Below are 14894 nucleotides of genomic sequence, written 5' to 3'. Positions count from 1 at the left end.
CTCCCTGGTGCAAGTAAGAGTAGAGTAGGCTATATTTGATGTAGAGTAAAGTAGAGTATTTTGATGTAGATTAAAGTAGAGTAGAGTATATTTATTGTAGAGTAAAGTAGAGTAGAATATTTAAGTTTGCAAGTAGATTCCGAGTACTTTCTTCCCAAGGGAGTACAAGTAGAGTATATTTATTCCATATTATGGCCCCTTCGAGTAGAGTAGAGAGTAGTTGAAATCGGTACTCGAGTAGTACTTGTACTCGAATTCGTACTCGAGTAGCACAGCTCTGAGTTGAACTAAATTAAGAGGAAAATAAAAACAATTGTAAAGGTTTTAAAACTTTGTCAAACATCTGTACCTTTCAAGCTAGTAGCCTGGCATATTGCCAATAGAAAACTCCACTAAGCTAGTTAATAAGGTTAGGCTTCCAATGACAGTAAGCCAGGACTGAGTATTTATTGTTGTCCAGCTCAGCTGTTCTAATAATGGCTATAAACGGATTTCCAACAGACGGAATTCCAGCACACGGACTTTGAGAAATATATATATAGATGACTATACTATACTGCGTCATGTCATCAGTGGTTACAACATGATGATATGCACACTGTGCAGTGCAACGTCATTACATTCTACAGGTAATAAATGACATACATTACAATGACAGGTCAAAAACAGACCTGGGTATAAATACTCCTTCATTTGTCTACAACTACATGCCAAGGCCGTGTATCATTGCAGGGCTTACAAGTTGAGTGAAACCCTGCATATTCATTTCTGTTAAGAATGGCAGATGAGACCAGTAAGAAGGTTCCTATCAACATACAGATTGTTGCGTAAGTACATTCTATATGACAACCTTTGTTCTATACTAAATGAATGCCTGGCATTGCACAGGTGATAAAAAAGTTTCTACACAGAAAATTAATTCTTTTCTCAACATATACAAAATTTACCATTCTAACTTTTAAATGAAGGTGTTTTGTTTATTTTTGTGAACCGTGTTTATTTTTGTGTGATTCATAATATACTGGCTGCAGTGCTATACTGGCTGCAGATTTATATTTATTGCAATTATCTCGTTGGCTTTGTGAGTTTAGGCATTTTTCTTCAAGTATAGGCAGGCATTTTTCTTCTGGTATGGCTTCATTCATAGTGCTAGCTGCAGTGTTAAGAGCGAAGCCATAAAAGATTGGCATTTGTAATAAGTATGTGCCCAGTTTATTCTGTCATATAGCCAATTGGACAGCATAGTGTATTGAATAGATGACTGTCTGCATAACTGAATGTTCTCCAAGTAAAAATCTGGTGTGCAGCTGGTGTTTTATTCTGAAAACCTTATCGCTATAACTGGACATGCAGACAAACATACAGACAAACATTGAGATTTATATATACATGTATATAGATGCTTGAGAATGTTCATTTGTCTCCAAGCCTAGGAATGCCTTTCATTCATGATATAATTACTAGAAGTCTCGAGTAGAGTTACGATTACCACCAAAGTATTTGAAAATCCTGACTGTAGATCCTTGTCTTTAGCCTTGAACTTTGTTTATTCTTAGATAGCTAAATTATTGAAAACATTTTAAAGCTTTTCAAAAAGAAAGAGGATAGCATGGCAGCGAAAAACTGGCACATGTCAATAGTTGTTATTCATCAAAGTCTTGTAATAGAGGTCACATGATCAGTTGGTGGCTTACATAGAGGAAAAATTATAAAAACAGACCATAATATACAAACCCGAAGTGTTCCATTCTATGAAAGCAAGAGTTATTACAGATTAGTGAGGGCATTGCATAGCCTTGTCTTTTGGGTTACTAACGATTACCATATACAAATCACTCCAGAATAGTCTAAATCGTAGTGATGCATGAGCTGTTTTGGTTGAGATTCGTGGTTAGTTTTGAAAGGAAAACATTTTACTGATTGACCATGCTTGCGTCAGTGATAACTTTACAAGCATTGATAGAGAGAGGTCAATCTATTAGCAAGTGTTTGTTAAACGCTGTGAGTCAGCATGATGTGGCATATTCTGCTTGAAGTGTTGGGGGCACTATCAGCCAGGAGCACAATTAATTGGCTTAAATCCAAGACCTATTTCTGCCGCAGACTAATTAAAGATACCTATGCTTTTCACAGCTAGACTTAAGTCATTAAAGTTTTTGCAAACACGGGATAGATATGACACACTAAAGCAAGTATTGATTAGCAATAACATGTAACTAGAGGCACTAGACTTAAGTGATATATAGAAGCCAGTGCTAGATAAAACTAATGTACAGAAATAAGTACTAATTGGGAGTGACATGTGAGAATATGTACTGGATAGAAATGACAAGTAAGAACATGTACTGGATAGAAATGACAAGTAAGAACATGTACTGAATAAAAATGACAAGTAAGAACATGTACTGGATAGAAATGACAAGTAAGAACATGTACTGGATAGAAATGACAAGTAAGAATATGTACTGGATAGAAATGACAAGTAAGAACATGTACTGGATAGAAATGACAAGTAAGAATATGTACTGGATAGAAATGACAAGTAAGAACATGTACTGGATAGAAATGACAAGTAAGAACATATACTGGATAGAAATGACAAGTAAGAACATGTACTGGATAGAAATGACAAGTAAGAATATGTACTGGATAGAAATGACAAGTAAGAACATGTACTCGATAAAAATGACATGTTAGAACATGTACTGGATAGAAATGAAATGTTCGAACAGGTGCTAGATAGAAATGACACACTAGAATTATACCATTTTGGAATGAATGTGGCTATATTAAACTGTTAGCTATTCCACAAAGAGCTAAATGGCCATTTCGAAATTCTTATAAAGGGTTTTACTAAACTTTGTAGTAATAGGTATACATTTCATCAGGCCAAGGGTGCCCTTTACCCATAGACAGACTAGTTCAACAATGATAGTCTATTCTTTACAGGTGAATAACAAACAGGCAATTGAAGAGCCAGGTGCACAAAGTGATACAGTCACATTTTAAAAAGTTGAGTTGTAAAACTTTTAACACCAATTCAAACATACTGAGAGTGATTTAATGCACAAAACATTTATGTTAGAGGTGTAAAAGTTCTTGAAGCATTTCTAACAGAAAAAAGCAGCGCAAAGTGTAAACTTTACACAGTTTCTTCCTGTATAAGCGTTGAGAAGCTGTTTCAATTTTGTAACTGAACTTTTTTTGACTGTGATTTGACCAATTTTATCACTGACTATCCTATGGTAGTATTCAGCCTGATTAGTAAGAAGCTCATTAAAAATCGGTTTTAAGACAATCAGGTAAAAATATTCTAAGTGCATGAGGCAAGTTATTGATATATATTTGGGTTGAAATAGTGGTTATATAGTGGTTATATAGTGGTTGAAATAGATGAAAACTACAAAAATAAACAAATATTGAGACACACTAAGATGATTTGCTGTCACTAAAGTCTAACAACCAGAACCAGCAAGCCCAATATAGTCAATCACAAAAATAAGATCTGACTTTTTCCACAACTTTTCTTCATTTGGAACCTCTGTGTATTTATTGCAGTTGTTGTAGTTGTACCTAAAAAGGAACCACCAAGCATACTCGTTGTTCTGACCCTATCACCTTCACCAGACAAACTATTAGAGAGATTGTTACTTGCAGGGATTTTATGTGACTATCGTGCTGGATCGGCAAGCGAAAGCTGGAGGCTGCCATGCAGCAGACGGCTGACTTGTACGATTTCAATGTTTCTTGGGAGCCATTTTTCCTCTTTCCTGGTCTTACAGATGAAGGAGTTGAGAAACTTCCCAGAATGAAAAATCCCAGGTTAGTAGATGCGAGGTCAAGGTTGGGATAAACATTTTAATCAAATAGAAAAATGAAAGCAGCACATACAGAGTTATAATATATGATAATATATATATATATTATCATATATATTATGTATCATATATATTATATAATATATGATAATGTATAATATCCAAATATATCAGTAGTTTGTAGGGTCACTGTGATTAGGAGGTAAATTAACTGTTATAGCATATGCATGTTATCCAAACAAAAGCTTTCAATGTCATAGATCAAATGTTGTCCAGCACCAAAGTTTTTCTCAATATATTAGTAGACATGCTCTTTTTAATCTAAACTTACTAACAACCATATAGGAAAGCGAGTAATTCACATTATTCGCAATCAATTTGAGTAAGGTTTTTGCGGTTCGCGACATTTTGTGGGTTAGTGGAAGCTATAAATTAAAAAAGCAATTAGCATTTCGGATAAGCAAACCCCAAACGAGCTGTAGATTCCTAGACAACAACACAGCATCAAATGGTTAACTCTATTGTCCTCTCATGATCATGGAGTACTTTCGCCAGTTGTCTTAGTACCACATGCTTTTAGTAGCATTTCTAGTAGAACATGTAATGAGTGATTACACCGTGAAAAACCTTTTCAATAATTAATGTTTTAATTAACATTGATACGGCCTGTTCAATTGAATATCATAATGACCTGTTCGATCGAATATTAATATGGCCTGTTCAATCGAATATTAATATGGCCTGTTCGATCCAATATTAATATGGCCTGTTCAATCGAATATTAATATGGACTGTTTGATTGAATATTAATATGGCCTGTTCAATCGAATATTAATATGGACTGTTTGATTGAATATTAATATGGCCTGTTTGATCAAATATTAATATGGCCTGTTCAATCTAATATTAATATGGCCTGTTAGATCGAATATTAATATGGCCTGTTCGATTCAATACATTGTTTTCCCAAGGATTAATCATGATAACCTCAGTGGCTCAGTTTTGCTATACCGAGTAGACACATGTAATGCTTGTTTAAAATATACTTTTAATATTTACTGTACTTATAGACTTGCCTTTGATTGAAATCACATAACAGTATATTAGAAAGATTGTGCAGCCATCTACGTTTGAAAATTAGTCTAGATGACATTTCTTTGTAGCATTCTTGAACAAATGCGACAGCGGGCAGCTTCTGTAGGAATCAAATTTAGTGGACGGTCTAAACGATTACCTAACACGTTTCCTGGCCACCAAATGCTGGAGTATTGTAAAACCTTGGATAATTCGACGAATGTGCAGAGCAACGTAGCTGAACGAATATTCAAGGTAACTCATGTCAATAGTACTTATCATATTATCATGATGGAAGAAACATTTTGTTGATTTTAAACCGCTAGACGAATGCTCATTTTATAATGTAATACCTTGTTTGTGAAAGTCCTAGACTTATACATTTGATAGTTGTGAAAAGACAACTCCTTTACAAGAAATACAGCCTGTGATCCCATTGATGTCTCACCAGATACAGTAACTCCAATGCTTTAGAAAAGAAGCCTTTCAATTTTCTTTCAGCTTTTTTTAGCATTTCCCATTTAGAGGTCATCATAGCCTGTCTTGACAAGCTGTTGTTTTTGCGTAGTTGTCCCCCCGTCGAGCGGCGAGCAACAACAGCTTGTCACAAGACGTACTGCACCTGATGCATCAGCTGCACTTATAAGGAGTTATTCTCTTCCGTCTATGCGACTTGGTTGCAATGTTATGTCGGTCGCTCCATTGGTAATCATAACGAATTTTGCGCAAAAATTTATGTAGAAAATTTAAGATTATAACGTTAAACCAGCGACCAGTCTCTGCGGTAAACTTTAGTAGAACTTGAGAACTTAGGTAACAACAGCGACTAAACATGTCGTTATTTGTGCGCTCAGTCAGTTTTAGTTCTATTTTTGTATCAGTTTTATTTGTTCTAATGGATTTTATTTTAAGTTTATTTTATTCTTAAGTTCTACTAAAGTTTATCACAGAAACTGGTCTTTGGTTAAACGTTGTAATCTTGTTTTTTGTTCTACATAAATTTTTGCGTGAAATCCGTTATGATTACCAATGGAGCGACCGACATAACATCGCGGCCAAGCCGCGTAGACGGAATAGAACAACTCCCTATAAGTGCAGCTGATGCATCAGGTGCAGTACGTCTTGTGACAAGCTGTTGTTGCTCGCCGGGGGGACAACTACGCAAAAACAACAGCTTGTCAAGGCAGGCTAGGGTCATCACTGCAAATAGTATTTCCTGGTATAGAGCGACCATTTTTCACATGAGATTTGGCTGGATGCCTTTCCTAATACCATCAACAGTTCTTCTGCTATTCAAACCTCTGACTTACCGATTGTATGCTAGCACGCTAACCACTAATCCACAGCTGCTCCTCTTCTGTGGTCAATGTGACCGATAAGACATTCTACACTAGTACTATAAACTAATAGATCAGCCACTCTAGAGTTGCGTTACCTTGGCATTGCAGGTGGTCTTTCAAGGTACAAAAACCATTCTATATTCAAAGTTTATCAACTAACTTATATGTGTTAAAATTATTATTCAGAATTACCTCTGTGAAGATCAGTTGCTTAACAGAGGAGTCTTAAACAAAATAGCAGAAGAGCTATGTTTTGATATGGCTGCCTATGAGGGTTACATGGACTGTGCAGACAACTCCAAGAAAGTAGAAGAGACTGCTCTTTCTTGGAAATCAAAACCTATTCCGAGTATGTAAACCTTTTTTACAGCGTATGAAATAGTTCTTGTCTAGTAGTCACACTTTATAGTTAAGATATTTCCTGCAGTAGAAACAATTGAGTTCAAAGGCTGAGTGTAGTATTCAGAGCTCAGCTTCTCAATACGAAATTCTCTCCACGTATGCAGCAAACACACGGAGCTACTAAGCTTCAAAACTATTTTCATCAAGAGGCAATTCTTTAGTTTTTTCAGTTACAAGCCAACTTTCACCAGCTCTTATGCTACAGGCTAATTGTTTGCAGAGTAAAACCACATTTAAGCAGCAAGTTTTGAGGTTGGGTGATGAAAAACACTACATTCAAGTGTTTTGAGAGGCGCTTTGAGAGCTATTAGTAGTTTCATAAAAAGCTATTGCAGTTACTATTAAACAATATTGCAATAAAACAATAAAATGATACAATCAGCTAGTCATTTATATTCCTAGACGCTTTGCATATAATAACTCATCATCCCGACTAGTTGGTTTGTTCAATCGAATACCAAAAAATCTATAAACAATTTAAAAATATCACGTTTGTTTTGGGTAAAAGACGATGTCCTACAACCACAGTAGTATTATTGGTTATTGATCAGCTTATACTTCAGCATTTTTTGTGTTTCAGGTGTACCACATTTTATTATTAATGGAGAGACACATATCTCAGGTTCACTGGAGCCCGACGCATTTGCAAAGACATTTGCTTTCATAGCAGACAATCAGAAATAGACTATTAAAGGAATTACCCTACGTCTCTTAGTTTTTACATCTAAAATGACAGCAGTATGTTTGTTATCAGCTTTTTGTTTCTTGTGTTACCATTTAACAGATATATATTGCTAGCATATGAAACTAGCAGTCAATATTTTCTACTCACATGGAAAGCACTATATTCAATTTTATGATATTGTCATTTTTAAGCTTTGAACGAATCACAATGGATGTCAGTTTGAATATCTTGTTATCCATGATCAGAAAATATACAGAACACTAGAAGAATTACAATTAATGTCTATTTAGGTATATATAAAAGCGAAATTTCCATCACATTCACATGAAAATGTTATTTAACCTCTAAATGTAACAATCGCACCATATAATATATTCTACATAGGTAGTTTTGATGGAACTAAAATACCAACAATTAAAAAGGTTAGCACCATTTAGAAAATAGAAGCGTTTGACTCAATTTAATACAACATAAAATTTGAAGAAGAAAATGTCTTCTAGCAGATGATTCTAATTCGCCTGTTAAACATGATGAATGACAACAAAAAGAGGTTCGTAAAATATATGGCTTGAAATGATAAATCACAACAAAATATTACATCATATCTTCTCACATTTTAAATACAAAAAAATACAAAACAAATTACTTCTACAAGTTTTTCATGAAGCATTTTCATGTTGATGAAATCATCATGCAATAGTGAGTCGAATTTTCATGTTCCTGGGTTAGTCGACGTGTGGTCGAAGCATCATCACCAACCGTTGGCACAATGGGTTGAATGTAGAGTACACGTCACAGAATCCAGCTTAATGCAGTTGAGAAATGTTTTACATAACGTCAGTAGGGTTTGTCGATATATTTTGGCAACATAAGAGAAGTGACGATATAACGATGAGCAGAAAATCTTTAAAGCACCTTGAATCGTAAGTACGACAGTAAATCATTCCTCTATGCACTGACAGATCTCTGAGTGTTGATGAACTGAAACTTTACCATCGCCTCATGAAAACTTTGTAATTAAAACAGTCATATGGTGAATTATGTTATACAGCTAACATATTTTCATGGTATAGTGGAAGACTCCCATCCGGGTTGAGAAACTTACAAATGCGCAACCAGAGGTAGCGTCTAAATACCAAAAGCAGTAACATTACTAGTGCGAGAGTGACAACTAAAACCAACCAGACACGCTTGTCATATGTAACATTCAATCCGTTGAATTCTGTGAAAAGAACGCTGACCCTCTTTTTAATACAAGTATGATCCAATAGAACAAAATGATTTAGCTTGTGCACATCAAAGCATAACGAATCAGAATGTTCTATATGAAGATTCAACAATGTAATGACGGCTGGAAGATGCTCTTTAAAGACTTTGGGTGATGTTGGCGGGCTGTGCATAGACACACCCTCAGTTTGAAGACCCACAATGAATGAACTGAGGCCACCTCCACTCCCAAGTTGAGAATCTGTAGCAACAAGTCGTGATATATGGTAACCATTCTGGCCGCCCACAATAAACAGATCAACTTTGAACTCTACTAAAAGATCTGTGAATGCCCGACAACCAGGGGTCTTACCCCAAGGCGTATCATCAGATGCGCATACTGGGAGATGATCAGACATCAGCACTAACCAAGGATATTCTGCCCTGCAATTATTTACTCACATCTTAAAACAAGGCCTCAAATACAATTTGAATTTTGTTTGTTTGTATATATAATTTGAACTATAAATCAGTGAATGAATGTGCTGCACTAAATGTGTTTGATATCAGTGATAAAAATGATGAGTGGTCTTTGACTTCACAATACTATCAAAGCACAGTTTTTTGCTACTTTTACCGACTCATAAAGTTCATGAAGAGTATTTGTGAGTCGTGTCCTGTGATTGGTTTTTACAAAATTTATTGCTGAAAACAATGAATTTACAAAAATTCCAAGAAAAAATTACAAAAATATTTTTTCAACAAAATAAAAGAAACTACTTTAAAAAATCTTTTTGACAGGCAACTTGAAATATCCACAATAAAACTACAAAGATGCGGATCTAGATCCGCCATTTGGCCATAGCTGCACTATACTATGCACTATACTCATAGATATATAAACCTAGATTGGCCAATAGGGAAAAAGCCTGTCAGACGTAAATAGCATGACATAACGTCATTGTATTGTACCTCACGCTTGACTGCATTATCGTTAACAATGGAGCTCATGAGGAGAATTTGACAAAATCATATTTATTTTTGCATAAAAACCTTCTTGTATACATAATCAAGAAAAGCAATTATGTAATAATATCTGATAACCACAATAGATTAAAAGTATAAAAGCTATGAAATGTTGCACACAAATCATGAGCTATCAGGGCTTTATTTGCCACCCTCTCCTATCCCCATTCTCTCTTTTCCCCTTCTCCAAAAAAGAAGTGAGAAGGGGAAAAGAGAGAAGGGCAAAAGGAGGGGGCAAATAGCCCACTCACCCGAAGAGCCAGACCCTGGCTAGGTAAAAGACTAATATCATGCTGAACTAAACATGACTAAATATGATGAGCCTGTGAAGTTTTGATCTGATCAGGGAAATGGAATCAATGGCTTTCTTAGCTAGAGCTGGAATGAGACCAAGGAATGCAGAGTCGGACCAGACTCAGGGTCAGCAATGAGAGCCAATATCGGGTCAGACCGGGTCAGCACGCGCGATTTTTTTATTCATTTAAGTTTACGAGATAGTTCTATTACAGCCTAATTTTGTGACATCATTAAACTAAGATAAAAGAGACCATTATTACACCAATCATTATATTCTGTAGCTTGGTTTATAGATGCAATCTACAATTTATGGTTAGACATTGGTGGATCAATGCTATTCATTGGGTGATAGATTAATGGCATGATTGGGCTAGTGTTTTTATTACAGATTTTATTTTCAACTGCTATTATAATAAACAAGAGGTTAGTTAAGAAATACTTTACAAATATAGAAATACATAACCCAGCATAGTGGAAAACAAAAATCCATCACTTTCCTAAAACCTCTGGTATTAGTGAAAGAAACTAAAAATAAAATCTATTTGCTGGATTGAAGGTTCTTAGATGCGCTTTTAGGTTCCTCAGGATGCCCTCGTTGTAAATGCCTCAATAGTATTGAGGTGGACCCTTCTTTGTAACTTAAAAGGATGACTTGCAACAAAATTCACATTACAGTTATCTGGTATCAAAAGATTCACCATGTCTTACTCTGTTGTGTTGTAGGTGCCAATACGTGGAACTGTGATTACAAGCTTTTAAAAGCTCAAAAACATAAATCCGCCGTAGATTGGAATCTCTTTATTTCTCTGACGTAGTCATTACAGTTTGGTTATCGTCTTGTCACGTGATGTTCTCGCGTGAATTGAAAAGCCATTAAAAAGCTTAATATAAAACTTGTCGTAGCACTAGTTTATGACAAACACTTCGGGTTTTACCGAATACCCCGTATCAAATATAGATGCTCGCTAGTTTACAGTTTTGTTTCGGCATTATTCAATCGTCAAGTCGTAATCTGATCACGTGACCCAATACTTCGAAAATAATTTCTGCAGCACTTTTCAATTATCACAGGTGACCAACAGGCTCGTCATGATTATCAAACAATGATATGTACTCCTTTGAGCTAAGGTTAAAAAGTTTAATGATGTTTTACGGTAAGTTATAAGATATCAGTGCTAAAAGTGACAGCATTACAATGATGATAAAACAGACGCGTAAGAACAATAGGCATGGTTTTATTGAATGCATGAAGTATATTTGTGAAAATATTTCGACGAATGAGGTTGCATGAAAGTGTAAACAGAAACCATCCTGTAACAACTACGCCCCATTAGAGCCGTTTTGGAAAGCGAATCCAAACTACGGCGGCCTCGTGTGGCTGCGATTAACTGTTCGTTTTTTAGCTTTTAAGAGCTTGTAATCACATTCCCATATATTTCACACCTGATTTCACAACACAACAGAGTAAGACAAAGTGAATCTTATGATACTAAATAACTGTAATGTGAATTCTGTTGCAAGTCAACCTTTAACTTGCTTTTGTATATTGTACAAATAACTTGGTATTTTCCTTTCGTGACTGGCTTCTTCATGAAATCCCAGACTAACCGACATCTTGATTATTTTTTGCCGAAAAACCTTGTGAAACCTATAATCCAGAGATTATTGTCGCAGATGGAAAAATACAGTCTTGACTCACCTTGTTTTATTTCGCCTGGTCCTTCCGTGCTAGGACTATATGCGACTCCATTTCAATCGCACTTAAAAAGCGATATACAACCGCTGTTGTTTAGCCATAAACCAACTGTGTCTTTGTATAGGAAGACCCGAGGGTCGGGTTGCCCGACTCTTGCACCTCTGACCTGGTGGGTCAAGACCAGACGAGCTACCCGTGCCAGCTCTATTCTTAGCTTCATAATGCGCCCTAATCGAAATATATCTCTCTGCTGTCTCATGAGCTAGTCTACTAGCTTGATGATTACACTTGAACAATAGCATGATGTTGAACCTCAGCAACTTCTCCATGGTGGCAATTAGTGCCAGTCTGGGAAAGTTTTTCACCAATCCAGCACTACTACGCAACACTCTCGTCGCTTTTTCACTATTGGTTGCAAACCTCAATCACCACAGGCGAAGACAAAATATAGCCATTACATCACGATTCTTAATTTTGATTAGGGAATTCGTTGCTTGGTTTACATTAAAGTTGGTAACATCCACGATGCTATTGATACAATCATTACACTTCAGCTCTGGTGACCTAGCCAGCTACATAGCCAGCTGTAAAAAACCATTCTGTCTCATTTTTGACTTAAGACATACTTGCATACTCATCATATTTAGTCATGCTTAGTTCAGCATGATATTAGTCTAATCACCTAGCCAGGGTCTGGCTCTTTGAGTGGGTGGGCTATTTGCTCCCCCTCTCCTTACTCCCTTCTCTCTTTTCCCCTTCTAATTTCTTCTTTGGAGAAGGGGAAAAGAGAGCATGGGGATAGGAGAGGGTTGCAAATAAAGCCCTGATGGCTCATGATTTGTGTACAACAATTCATAGCTTTTATAGTATTAATCTATAGTGGCTATCAGATATTATCACAGAATTGCTTTAGTTTACTGGATTATGTATCCAAGAAGGTTTTTATGTGAAAATAAATGTAATTTTGTCACCTTCTTCTCATTAGCTCAATTGTAAACAACAGTGCAGTCAAGCGTGAGGTACAATACAATGAGTGCTATTTAAGTCTGACAAGGCAACCGATGGAAATACTGTAGCTATTATTGGCCAATCTAGGTTTATATATCTACGAGCTGTGCCACCCGGCGTTGCCCATGTAATAGAAGAGTCTTTGGACAGAAAATTGATTTGTATTTAACACATAACAAAATTTGCCACTATAAATTTCAAAGTGCATATCATGAGAGAAGTGTGTCGTGTAGTTGAACCAGAGCTGTGCTCAAGTACTTTTTTTCAGTTCAAGTAGAGTAAGCGAGTACTCAAAACAAAATCGAGTAGAAGTACAAGTAATCACATGTTTCTGCCTTCCGAGTGCAAGTAGAGTATCACAACTTGATTCCGAGTACAAGTAGAGTATCACAACTTGGTTCCGAGTACAAGTAGAGTTATCTCTCAAATTTCAAGATCAAGTAGAGTTTTCCTTCTGAATTTCAAGTACAAGTATAGAGTACATTAATCAAGTATCAAGTACTTTTTATTAAATTAAAGTAAAACGAACAAACAAGTAAAACAACCAAATTAACCAGTACAGGTAGGCCTATATATATAATATGATAATGATTAGGATATGATAATAATATGATAAAATAATATGATAATATAAAAGTATAATGTCCAACTATCCCCGGGTTCGAGTTTTCTTTATTTATACTAGGCCCTGCAGCCTGTTGCATTTGCAGAAAATGAGGTTCTCCAGAACGGCATCGCTCATTGAGGCGCGATGTGGCCTCATCAAGACGCCACCGTGAGAGAATATCCTCTCGACGGCAGCAGAACTTGCCGGCACACTCAACACTTTTTGGGCAAGAGGGTACAGCTTGAAGAGTATTTCCCGCTTTCGGTGCCAGAACACCAATGGATCGCGTGCTGCCATGGGTGTTGATCTGGCGAGTTCCAGATACATAGTAAACTGGCCGCTGATGGTAAGAACTGTATTTGGATTGCTGGTAGTGACAGGGATATTCTCTTCCTGCTGATAGTCAAATAGCCGAGGCACTTTGAATACAGGTTCTCCGGCGGTGTCCTCTACATCGGCGGCAACAGGTACATTAACTTCATTGGTAACATAAGCAGCAGTTTCCAGTGGTTCCTTGTATTCTATTCACCAAAAAACACACATTGTTTGTATAGCAAGTCAAAGCATGATGATAATTATCTCCTCATCAGATTCGGCACGAGCAGAGCTATTGCACAAATAATCTTGAAAAACAAACACAGTATAATAATAATAATAATCATAAACACAACAACCCGTAGCCTTACCTCTCTCAGCTGCATCGATCACCTGCCTACAAATCTTCAGCTCTAGCTCTTCGTCATCCTCCGGAAGCCATTGAGTTAGATGTCTAGGATTCAGCACTGCAGCTATCATGTATAGCTCATGACCAAAAGGCTTGTTGGTGACAGCGATGTCTTCCGTATGCAGTTCCATATGCATATAGTCAAATATGCCTGCGTAAAAGCCATGAAGTTAGTCTTGGATTAACGGAGATCAGGTAAAATTAGATACATCGCAACAATCGCCACTCAATTAATCAATAATATATAGCAAGTGTGGATGTGCCATCAGTCTGCTGCTGCTCGGTCTGTTGAATTATCAAGTCTGTTTTTGTAAAACAAAAACAGAAACTCATAGCTGTGGTAGAGAAAAGGGCAACTAAGCCACACATAATGAAGGAAAAAGCGAATGTAACAACTAACCTTATAGTCAGTATATCCAAATTGTATTATTGTAGGGGAAGACTTGGTATTCCTATCTGTTACTGGCTCTATTACTGTCACTGGTCCTGCCTCTGCCATTGTTAAAATAAATCTCTCTTCACATTATAATTTTCTGAATTCTCACAGACACTTAACTATCATACCATGTTACTTGCACAAGTAGTCTATGTGACCTTGGATTGACATTTCAATAAGAAAAAGCCCTTGTTCCAACATACAATACACACGTACAGAGTACAAACAGAGAAATTGTGGTGCTGAACAAAGCTGGTAGTACACAATACAAATTGGATCACAGTCTAGATAAAGTAAAGAGAAATATTATGTGTCAACAGGGAGTTGACAACTCCCTGGTGCAAGTAAGAGTAGAGTATATTTGATGTAGAGTAAAGTAGAGTAGAGTATTTTGATGTAGAGTAAAGTAGAGTAGAGTATATTTATTGTAGAGTAAAGTAGAGTAGAGTATTTAAGTTTGCAAGTAGATTCCGAGTACTTTCTTCCCAAGGGAGTACAAGTAGAATATATTTATCCCATATTATGATCCCTTCGAGTAGAGTAGAGAGTAGTTGAAATCGGTACTCGAGTAGTAC

At 36.4% G+C, this 14894-nt stretch overlaps 1 long non-coding RNA gene across 1 annotated transcript; it reads left to right on the top strand.

The window, feature by feature from the left end:
• Positions 1 to 714: 714 nt before the first annotated feature.
• LOC137388836 (uncharacterized) lies at positions 715 to 5110 on the top strand. Its single transcript, XR_010978036.1, has 3 exons — positions 715 to 827; positions 3658 to 3822; positions 4982 to 5110. It is a non-coding gene; the product is annotated as an uncharacterized lncRNA (long non-coding RNA).
• Positions 5111 to 14894: the final 9784 nt, after the last annotated feature.

Source organism: Watersipora subatra, chromosome 2, assembly GCF_963576615.1.
Source record: "Watersipora subatra chromosome 2, tzWatSuba1.1, whole genome shotgun sequence".
Lineage (NCBI taxonomy): Eukaryota > Metazoa > Bryozoa > Gymnolaemata > Cheilostomatida > Watersiporidae > Watersipora > Watersipora subatra.
Note: the sequence above shows the minus strand (reverse complement) of the source record. Positions and strands in the feature narration are given on the sequence as shown.